Here is a 9,895-nt window from a genome sequence, read left to right as displayed (position 1 = left end):
CATGCTCTAAACATATGATTTTAGTGAACTAACAATGAGAGAAGGATCACATGCCTGAGTTACGAATATTCACAGAGAGATTTTTTTTATCTTTAAGCCTCTAGATGACCACCTTGAAGAAACCCTAGCCCAATCATTCTAGAGAAGTTTTAGAGAGTTTAAAGAGAGTTTGATCTTTTAAAAGTGAATAATGGATGACCAAAAATGGTAATAAGACGTGGGACCTTAAGGTCTTTGAGTGGGAAATATCTAGATACCCTCGGCTTAAAAACTGTAAAAAATTTACAGGTGGTTACGAGTTACCTCCAACTTGTCACCAACCATACGACTGGTATCATCAAGTCATCATCAGAACAAAAGGTTGGAAAACATATTCTATCCAACTTACGACTCCCTTGCCCAACTTATCACTAGACCATATGACTGGTAAGATCTAGTCGTATCCAAGGCAGAACATCAAGGGATAGACACTGAATAACATATGACTAGGGTCCCTAGACCCGTCACCACATCATACGACTTATGGTGTGAGTCGTAAGGTGAACTAAAGGTTCAAAACCTAAGAAATTTGTAAGGGCCAAGGTTCAGGGTGTTTCACTTAACAACCTCAATATTTGTGGGATCAACTTTAATACCCTCATTTGAGACCATATGTCCGAAGAATGCAGCCAATTGTAGCCAAAAGTCACATTTGGAAAATTTTGCAAAAGTTGATTTTCCTCAAGTGTCTGCAAAGCTTCTCTCAAATGATTGGCATATTCCTTTTGGCTCTATGAATGCACCAAAATATCATCGATAAAAACAATCATGAATGTGTCTATAAAAGGCTTAAAAACTCAATTCATTAAATCCATGAAGGTCACAGGAGCGTTCGTCAACCCAAAGACATCCTAAGAACTCTAAGTGTCTATAGCGAGTCCTAAATGCTATTTTTGGAATGTCCTCCTTAATTTTTAATTGATGATAACCTGACCATAAATTAATCTTTTAAAAGTACTGAGCACCCTGTAACTGGCCAAATAAGTTATCTATTCATGGCAATGGATATTTGTTCTTAATAGCCACTTTGTTGAGTTAATGGTAGTCAATATACATTCTAAGAGAACTGTCCTTGTTCTTGACAAATAACGCACCCCAAGGCGACATACTCAGTCAAATAAACCTTTTTTTAGTAAGTCTTTCAATTGTTCCTTCAACTTTTACAACTCTTCTAGATCCATACGATAAGGTGGAGTACATATAGATTGCTTGTCTGGCAACACATCTATCCCAAAGTCGATAACTTGATCAGTGGTATATAATAAAGCTCTTCCAGAAAGAACTCAGGAAACTTATTCACAATTGGCACCAATTATTAGTCGATGCCTCAATATTTGTGTCAATAACTGTGTCCAAATGATAGAAATACCCTTTTATGATTATTTTTTTGTCTTAATGTTGGAAATAAACCTTCTTCAAGGCTCGATAATGTTTTATTCCACACACGAACTAATTTTTTTTTTTTGTAAATTCAAATTTGACCACATTAGCATGACAATCAAGAGTGTCTCTATCCCAAATTCGATAACTCGACCTAGTGGTATACTAGAAAGTTATTCCTGAAAGTCCTTAGGAAACTCATTCATAATTGGCACCAATTCAAGAGTTGATGCCTTGATATTCATGTCAGTAACTCTCACCAAATGATAGAAACATCCTTTTATGATCAACTTGTTTGCCTTAAGGTAGGAAATAAACCTACCTCGAGGCTCGGCAATGTTTACCTTTCATACATGAACCGGATCATTTGGAAATTCAAATTTGACCACTTTAGCATGACATTCAAGAGTGGCACAGCTCTTGAATAATCAATCCATTCCTATGATCATCACAAAATTAACAATTTCTAACTCAATGAGGTCTGTCGTAGTCTTTTTACCTTGATTAGTATTGTACAACCCCTATACACGTGAAAGGCAAAATAGAGTTCCTAACTAGGGTAGATACTGAGAATATATCAAGTAGTTGATCTAGATCTATCCCAAAGTCTAAAGCAAAATATGGGGTGACATAGGAAAATGTGGATCCAGGACCAATAAAAACATAGGCATTAAGTGTCCAAATAGTAAGTATATCTATTACAACGGCCTTACCTGCCTCTGCATCAACTTTGGGGTTTAATATTTAGTTTCTAGCACGTCCACCTGAAGTAGAATCACCACCACTGCCTGTAACTCTCCCATCTTGGGTAGTAGTGCCCCGAGCTGGGGAGGTGTAACCATAGTAGGTATGGACATAACTTGCTACACAAAAGAACTACCTCTCTCTCTTTGAAGCTTTTGACAATCTCTCTATATATATGACCTTTGATACGACAATAGTGACTACTGCGGCTCTTATGGCAGCATAAACCCTAGTGTTTCCTACCACACCTCCTATATATAAGTAGTTGCTACATAGATTGGCCTCGATGAGAAGAGCTATGAACTAGCCTATAATTGCCTCTCTGACTCTATCCTTGTCTACCAGATAGAGCACTCCCAATATATGGTATAATAGGCCGAGTCAACACTGAAGGCCCCCTACACCTCCCATAAAAGAACCACCATAACCATCCAATATATGAGTTTTCTTGCTTTATTGCCAATTTGTCTTGTCTGGCTTCGTTCCAGCCTTCTAACTTCTTAGCATGGTTAATAATAGAATAGAAGGAACATGGGTGCATAGTAGTAGAAGATGTAAATAATTTGATATGAAGTCCCAAACCATTAGCATACCTCCAAACTCTAGCAACCTCGTTTGGGATTTGTGGGGAGCATACTTTGATAGACGAGGGTATTCATGACTATACTCTCTTACGGCCATGGAATACTTCTCTAACTGCTCGAACTGAGAGGCAAGGGCATGTCTATCCTTATCATAAAAGAACTACTTCACGAATCCCTTGGAGAACTCATCCCAAATGTAAAGAGGAATATTCTCTCCTCTTTTTCTCTCCTAAGTCTCATACCAGGTGTTGGCCACACCTTTCAGCTAATAAAAAGAAAACTCGGCAACTTCTTCGACCATAGAATTTATGACACGCAAGGCTTTCTCTGTTTCATCCAAGTCTTCAAGAGAATCATCCTCAGGTCTAGTTCCATGGAAAGTGGAGGAGAAAGCTTTAAATACTTGTCAATCATGAACTTGAATCATGAACGTATGTCGAGGCTTCAGTAGTGAGTAATTGGATAGAATACTGGAAAGATGAATCATTATCAACTACAGGAGATATCCTTGCAGTTTCAACTGTCATAGGTGGAGGTGTATTCTCCTACTCTATCAGCTATTAGGTTCCTTGGGGGACGACCTCGGCCCCTTAAAGCCACTGGTAATCTACCAAAAGCCTCATCTAGAATAAACCCAGTAGCATTAGCAAATGTACTTTATGCCATGGAGGCGTTAATATGAGCCATATTATCTGTGAGCCACAATAATACATGCATTAGACAAAGTGAAATTCATAAGGTACAGCTCTACTTACAAGATCTAGAAGGAAAATAAGGTGAAACTTTCTAAAATGTCCATAGCCACAAAGATATACAAGTGGTAAACAACGCATATATAAAATAGACTCCACATGACACGGTCTCATAGAGCCTCTTAAGATAACTTAAACCTAAGGCTACGATACCAAGTTTGTCATGCCCCAAAATGGATTGTGAAGTGACCGACACCAGTGCCTACTAACTTGCATCGAGCAAACCATTATGATATAAAACACACCCCCAACTCAGATTCCTGTCACTCAATTATTTAAATTAATACCAATATTAATTATGAGGAAAATAAAATAACTAATCAATCATAATAGAGAATATGGCAAAATTTAAAACTAATAAGAATGTCATTCGTGATGCCTTATGATAATACAGTCACTTCAGAGCCTCTATGATGCTATGAATGAAATGATAAAGTTACAGGATCATCCAGCACCAAACAAAAGTACATAACTAAGATAGAGTGATCCCGTGGGTACAAGGTGGGCTCACAAAAAGAAGTGTGCTACAAGACTTTAGCTCGTGCACTAGCCGCCTGTCCACTGTCTGGCTTGCACCTATCTGTCTACTAAACCTGACATCATTCAAACAAACAATGCACGAGTATTAATACTCAGATATGCATCATGGTTTCCACTAATGGTGGGAAAACGAGTTATGCAAAAATATATGATGAAAGTAACAAGTGTAGGAATGATAAATCAAATAAACAATTTACTTCACCAAAATATGAATTAAAGCACAAGTTAATTTTATAAAAAAATGTCTCAAGTGTTATAGTGTTCCATATTTTTTATGTCTATATCCCAAGTCTCGTAATTATAATGGTATACACTCGGGATGTCATGCACGAGGCCTGTCATACATTCTTCGCTAAATAGGTTATGATACAACCATGGTGTATTAACCATGGGTCTATTCATCCCCTCGACTGGATAAGAAATGTTACGCTAGGATGTAGAACCTACGGGCCTAGTCATCCCCTCAACCGGATGAGCACATCAATATCAAAGTATAGTAAGAATCTTATTTTACTTTGAATTTCTCAAGTGATGGAATTAGTTTTCAGTCACGACCCAAAAGTTGAGGTCATGAGGACACCTATCGCGACCCAACCTTGATAAGTCAATTACCCAACAAGAAAAGAAAATTTGAAACAATAACAAAATAAGACAAGACAAGGCTTCTAGAACAAAGTCAGGTCAACACATAAGTAAATTTAGCGGAAGTCTAAACAAAATATATAAAAATATCAACATATGATATCATAAGTATAGAGAATCTAGTAAATACATTCGATATACCAAAGATACAACTGTTTATTTCTAAAAATAAATAAAGACAATAGAAATAGATAGGATGAGGTATGGACTCGACTTTGAATGCGTCGTACTAATGCTAGGATCTGCACCAATAGGGCATAGTAGGAGTAATTATTGTCCACTTCTACTCAGTAGATGTCAGGCCGACTGAGTAAAGTAGAAAATAAGATAAGTAAAAAAAATATTATGAGCACGCAACCTGCAAGCAGAATAGTTCCTAAACTATAGCTCACACTATCTCCACTAATAGTTTCAATATATAGATATATATATACACACACACATAAGAAACAATAAAAATTTTGGTAGTCCTCACATTAAAATTTATGGTATAAAAGTTTTACATGTAGCATTACTTTTTCATAATTCTCCTTTTAAGATCTGTCACATGAACCTTTATAAATGGTTGAATTTTTTATTTTTTTTTAAATTAGTTTCTTCTTCATCTTAAAACATTTGTCACATTTCACTTTTGAAGATCAAATTATATGAACTTTAATCATTGTTTTAAGAAAAAAAATATTATTATGTTGATATAATCATTACAATTTATGATATTTGTTTTTCATATAGTTTCGAATATCTAATTTCTAATTTTATTGAATTAATATAACACAATTTAGCTCTAAAGAAAGTCAAATTGTCTTTTGAAAAATAAAACGATAAAATTTGAACAACTTTTGAAGACAATCTTTTTTTACTGCTAAAGCATAGAGAATCTTGAGATTGATAGCCTTCGCAAGGGCTTTTTTAATATTTTAATTTTTTGGTGAAATAAAATTACTACACATGATAATTAATGGTGTTTTTTAATTACATATTTTCACTTTCGCCTTTATTCTTTTTGTTAAAACCATTCCACTTGGATTTTTATAATTGATTTTTTCTTGCTACATGTTAGATTATTATTTGATTAAAACTCCTTTTATTTTAAATCAACAATTCAAGCTAACTTTTCCAACAAAATTAAAGTTTTCAATGATTTCAGCTACAATTTCATAGTTCTTTATGATATTATAGTATAATAAATAATATCTTTTATTTATTGTTTCTCGTAGTGGACATGAAAAAGTATAAAATAATAATTAAAATGGGATAAATAGATTACTCTTGTAAGGAACGTGTAAAAGATAAATACAATAAGTAAATAGACCGAATGGAGCAAGTTATTAATGTAGTTTAATTATCATTTAATATACTTATATGTTCTTATCAAATTAGTTTATATAAAGGCTCTGATTTGAGGATATAATTATTGTCATTATAATATAAACTTGAAAGATTGACTTTTTTTCAGATGATTTTATAAGATGAATAAAATGTAATTAGCAAAAGCTATTGCCACTAAAATTATAAGGAAAATTAAAAATCAATAAATATCAAAATAAATTTATTTTTAGCTATAACTAAGAAAATAAATACTTTTAAATTTTATAAAAATATCAATATTTTTTTCTATTTATGATCTTCGTCGAAGCGTAATTATTAGATATTTTAAATTATGTCATTATATAAAATATCGAATTACTTGTAGGTTTTTGATGTATTCTAAATCTATGGTAATATATTCTTCATCATGAATAATATTTTTTACTTAAAATTATTCAATTATGTGATTAAAATCTCTAATAATTATGAAAACTTATCAAGGAGACTTGTTTAGTATTAGTAGATCATTAGATATACTGATTATAAGGTAAAAAAAAATATGATATAAATTATTATTTTTAAATTTTGAGTTTGGGTCCGAGCTTAACATAGGCCTCACAAAACTAATATATATATATATATATATATATATATATATATATATATATATACAAAAGAGACAATCAAACACGAAAATATAGATAGAGGATAATTACACGTCAAGTAATGCATTAAAACAACACCTGATATGTATGCAACACAATGTGTTGAATTATGAAGTGAATGGTTGAAAGTTATCGTATGACTTTCTGTATACACCTATCTATCCTTAATTCTCCCAAAATAGGACCCATTGGTGTTCACAATGTGTATACTATCTCAAATTTTCACCAATCTCAATCTACCCGGCCATCATATTTCTCGGTCTAGGCATTTTCAAAAGTGTCTTATTTTCGTTCAAAAATTGATGTTCCTTAATGGTACTGATATTTTATGAATGTGTATGTATGCATTGAGGATTTAATGTTCATGATTAAGTTAGTCTAAGGATATCAAATCCATTTAATACATACGTAAGTGAGCTCAGAAATTAATTCAATTTGTCAATAATTCGTGGTATCAATTCTAGTTGGGCACCATTGGAATAAATATGCATATAATACATCATTAATATCTTATCATCCCATAACTTCGGCATTCTTATAATGATAAAGACAGACACTGCTTAATAAGGCCTATAGCATTCAAGTGCACAAATAAGGCCAGTGATGTCAAATAAAGCCCCTGCATAGGCAACACATAGTATATAATATAATATGTCAACAACTATAGAGTATAAGCCCCCACACGGGCATCAAACACTATATAAAATAGCTTAAAAATAATTGCATACTTATTTTACCCAACCCGTAGCATGCTTTATTTATTCATAAACTATCCAACTCGGTCTAAAGAAAGTTAAGTCATAACCTATCTCAAAGCGTTGAAATTCAAACCTAAAGTCCTCCAACACAAAGTTTTCCCTTTTTGAATAGCCTTGAAATCAACTACAATATTCAAATACAACATCTATGTATTAAAAGAAAGACAATGATGCCCATATTTCCCATATTTTAGTCGATTTGAAAACGGGTTCGAAAAATAAATTTGAAAATAAAAAGAGATAATACTCACGAAAATACCTAAACTTTGACTAGATTTCCAGTTGAGCATACTAAACTTTGCGGGGGTCTACTTTGCGGGGGTCCTATTACCCCCCTGGACTTTTTTAAAGTTGAATTAATTCCCCCCCAAAATGCTATACCCAATTTCGGAGTATAAAGTGTAATACACACGCCAACGACATATTGCCACGTGTATTTTTTATTTAAAATTAATTTTTATTTAATTTCTTTTCCATTCTTATTCTTTTTTAACATTTTTTCACCAAAAATCTTGTTTCTTAATGATTGAAATTTGGTTGCCCCATTCTCCATTTTGCTCCATTTTCTTCTTCAGCAGAAACTATTCTCCATTTTGCTCCAGACTTTTGTACGTCAAATTTGAGATTGGAATTTCATCAAACGTTTGGTGGGCAGTAACAGGGCATTGATTTTTTTCTTCATTTTCAAAGACAATGGCTCTTTCAGGTTTCATAGTGAATTACCATGAAAGAACATGGAAAATTGAAAATGAGGTTGTGTTAAAGATGACCCATTCGAATTTTTTTCTGAAAAAAGATTGCAACCCAGATCAAATTGATAAAAAATAAACCATACCCACAAGCCATTTCACTCTAAATATCACAACACAGAACCCAAAGCTCAAAACCATTACACGTTTCTTATTCTTATTCGACACCGTTATCAATTTTAATCTCCATTCTTAATGTCCTCCACTTTACCATAGTTTGTCAAAATTTGCACTCACCATCACCTTAATTTTTTTAATTTCTGAGAATTGTCACTAGAATTGTTGAGAAAACGAAAAAAAATCTTACCTTCAACAATGGATTATTCGACACCATAATCAATTTTAATCTCTATTCTTAATGTCCTCCACTTTATCATAGTTCGTCAAAAATTGCACTCACCATCGCCTTATCTTTTTTTTAATTTCTGAGAATTGTGGATGAAATTGTTGAGAAAACGAAAAAAATCTTACCTTTAACAATGGAGATGATACCTTCAACAAAGGAGATGAAAATGAGAGAAGAGTACAAGAAATGAGGTAAGGAATTTAATGAAAAATATACAAAATAAATTGAGGGGATTTCTGACAAAAAAAAAATTATAACAATTTTTTATCACTATCACGCGCCCAATGCGCGTGAATTACACGCACTTGTCCAAGTGGTTAGATATATTCCATGAAAATACAAAAAAAAAGTCTAGGGGGTAATAGGACCCCCACAAAGTTTCATATGCTTAACTGGAAATTAGGTCAAACTTCAGGTATTTTTGTGAGTATTATCCCAAATGAAAAGGGTAAAACTGAATTTTATTTTAGACGTACATTCCACAAGGTTAAAGGAATCTACATTTGAAAATCCACACAAAAATGAGTTTAAAACAAGGTCTAAATTGAAGAAAAATATTTTCAAGTTTTTTCAGAAAAATCCCATGTTAAAACAAGGATTAAAGAATGTGTTGAAGATATAATTCAACATAAAGTAATGCAATTAAGTTTTTGGAGCTTACCCAAGCTCAAATGGTGATGAAAAATCTAAAAATTGCCCGAACTCAAAGCTCAAAGTCAAAAATGGTAAAAAAAAAAAATCATAAAATGATAAACATCGGTGGCCACTTTAGCGGCTATCTCTTAAGCAATGCCTGGCTGCTAAAGCAGACTTAGGCCGTTAAAGCAGCTACCACTTAAGAAATCCTTGGCCACTTAAGTAGTTGCACCAGATATCAACAAGAGCTGATTTTGGTGTTTGCCAATAATTCTCCGAACAGATGCTCGAGATTTAATTGAGACCTAACAAAAATAAATCATATATACTACTAGGCTAATTGCAATATTTCAGACTCAATGATGATGTTAAATTTTTGAAAAAAATATTATTTTCAATAAATAAAACCTCGGGACCCTTTTAAGGCATATTTCACTAGCTTTTCGAATGGAGAGTCGAATTTCAAATTAAAGGCTCCGAATTCAAACCAACCCCTCTATTAAATCCAAATTTGACATTTCAGATTTTACGGAACTATCCAATAACCATTTGGCACTCAGAATATTGACTATTGATCGAAGTAAACTATGGAACTTTCAAAGTTCTTAACACCTCAAATTCTCCCAAAATCATTAGGAACCATGCCAACCATCCCCATACTTTAAAATTAAAATGTGACAACTATGTGGAAGGGCAAAGTAGTCAAATCACATAAAAATCAAGGTTTCACACTTTAGATAATTACAGTATCC

The sequence above is a fragment of the Capsicum annuum genome, chromosome 1 (assembly GCF_002878395.1).
Source record: "Capsicum annuum cultivar UCD-10X-F1 chromosome 1, UCD10Xv1.1, whole genome shotgun sequence".
In the NCBI taxonomy this organism is placed as follows: domain Eukaryota; kingdom Viridiplantae; phylum Streptophyta; class Magnoliopsida; order Solanales; family Solanaceae; genus Capsicum; species Capsicum annuum.
This window is presented reverse-complemented; position numbering follows the sequence as displayed.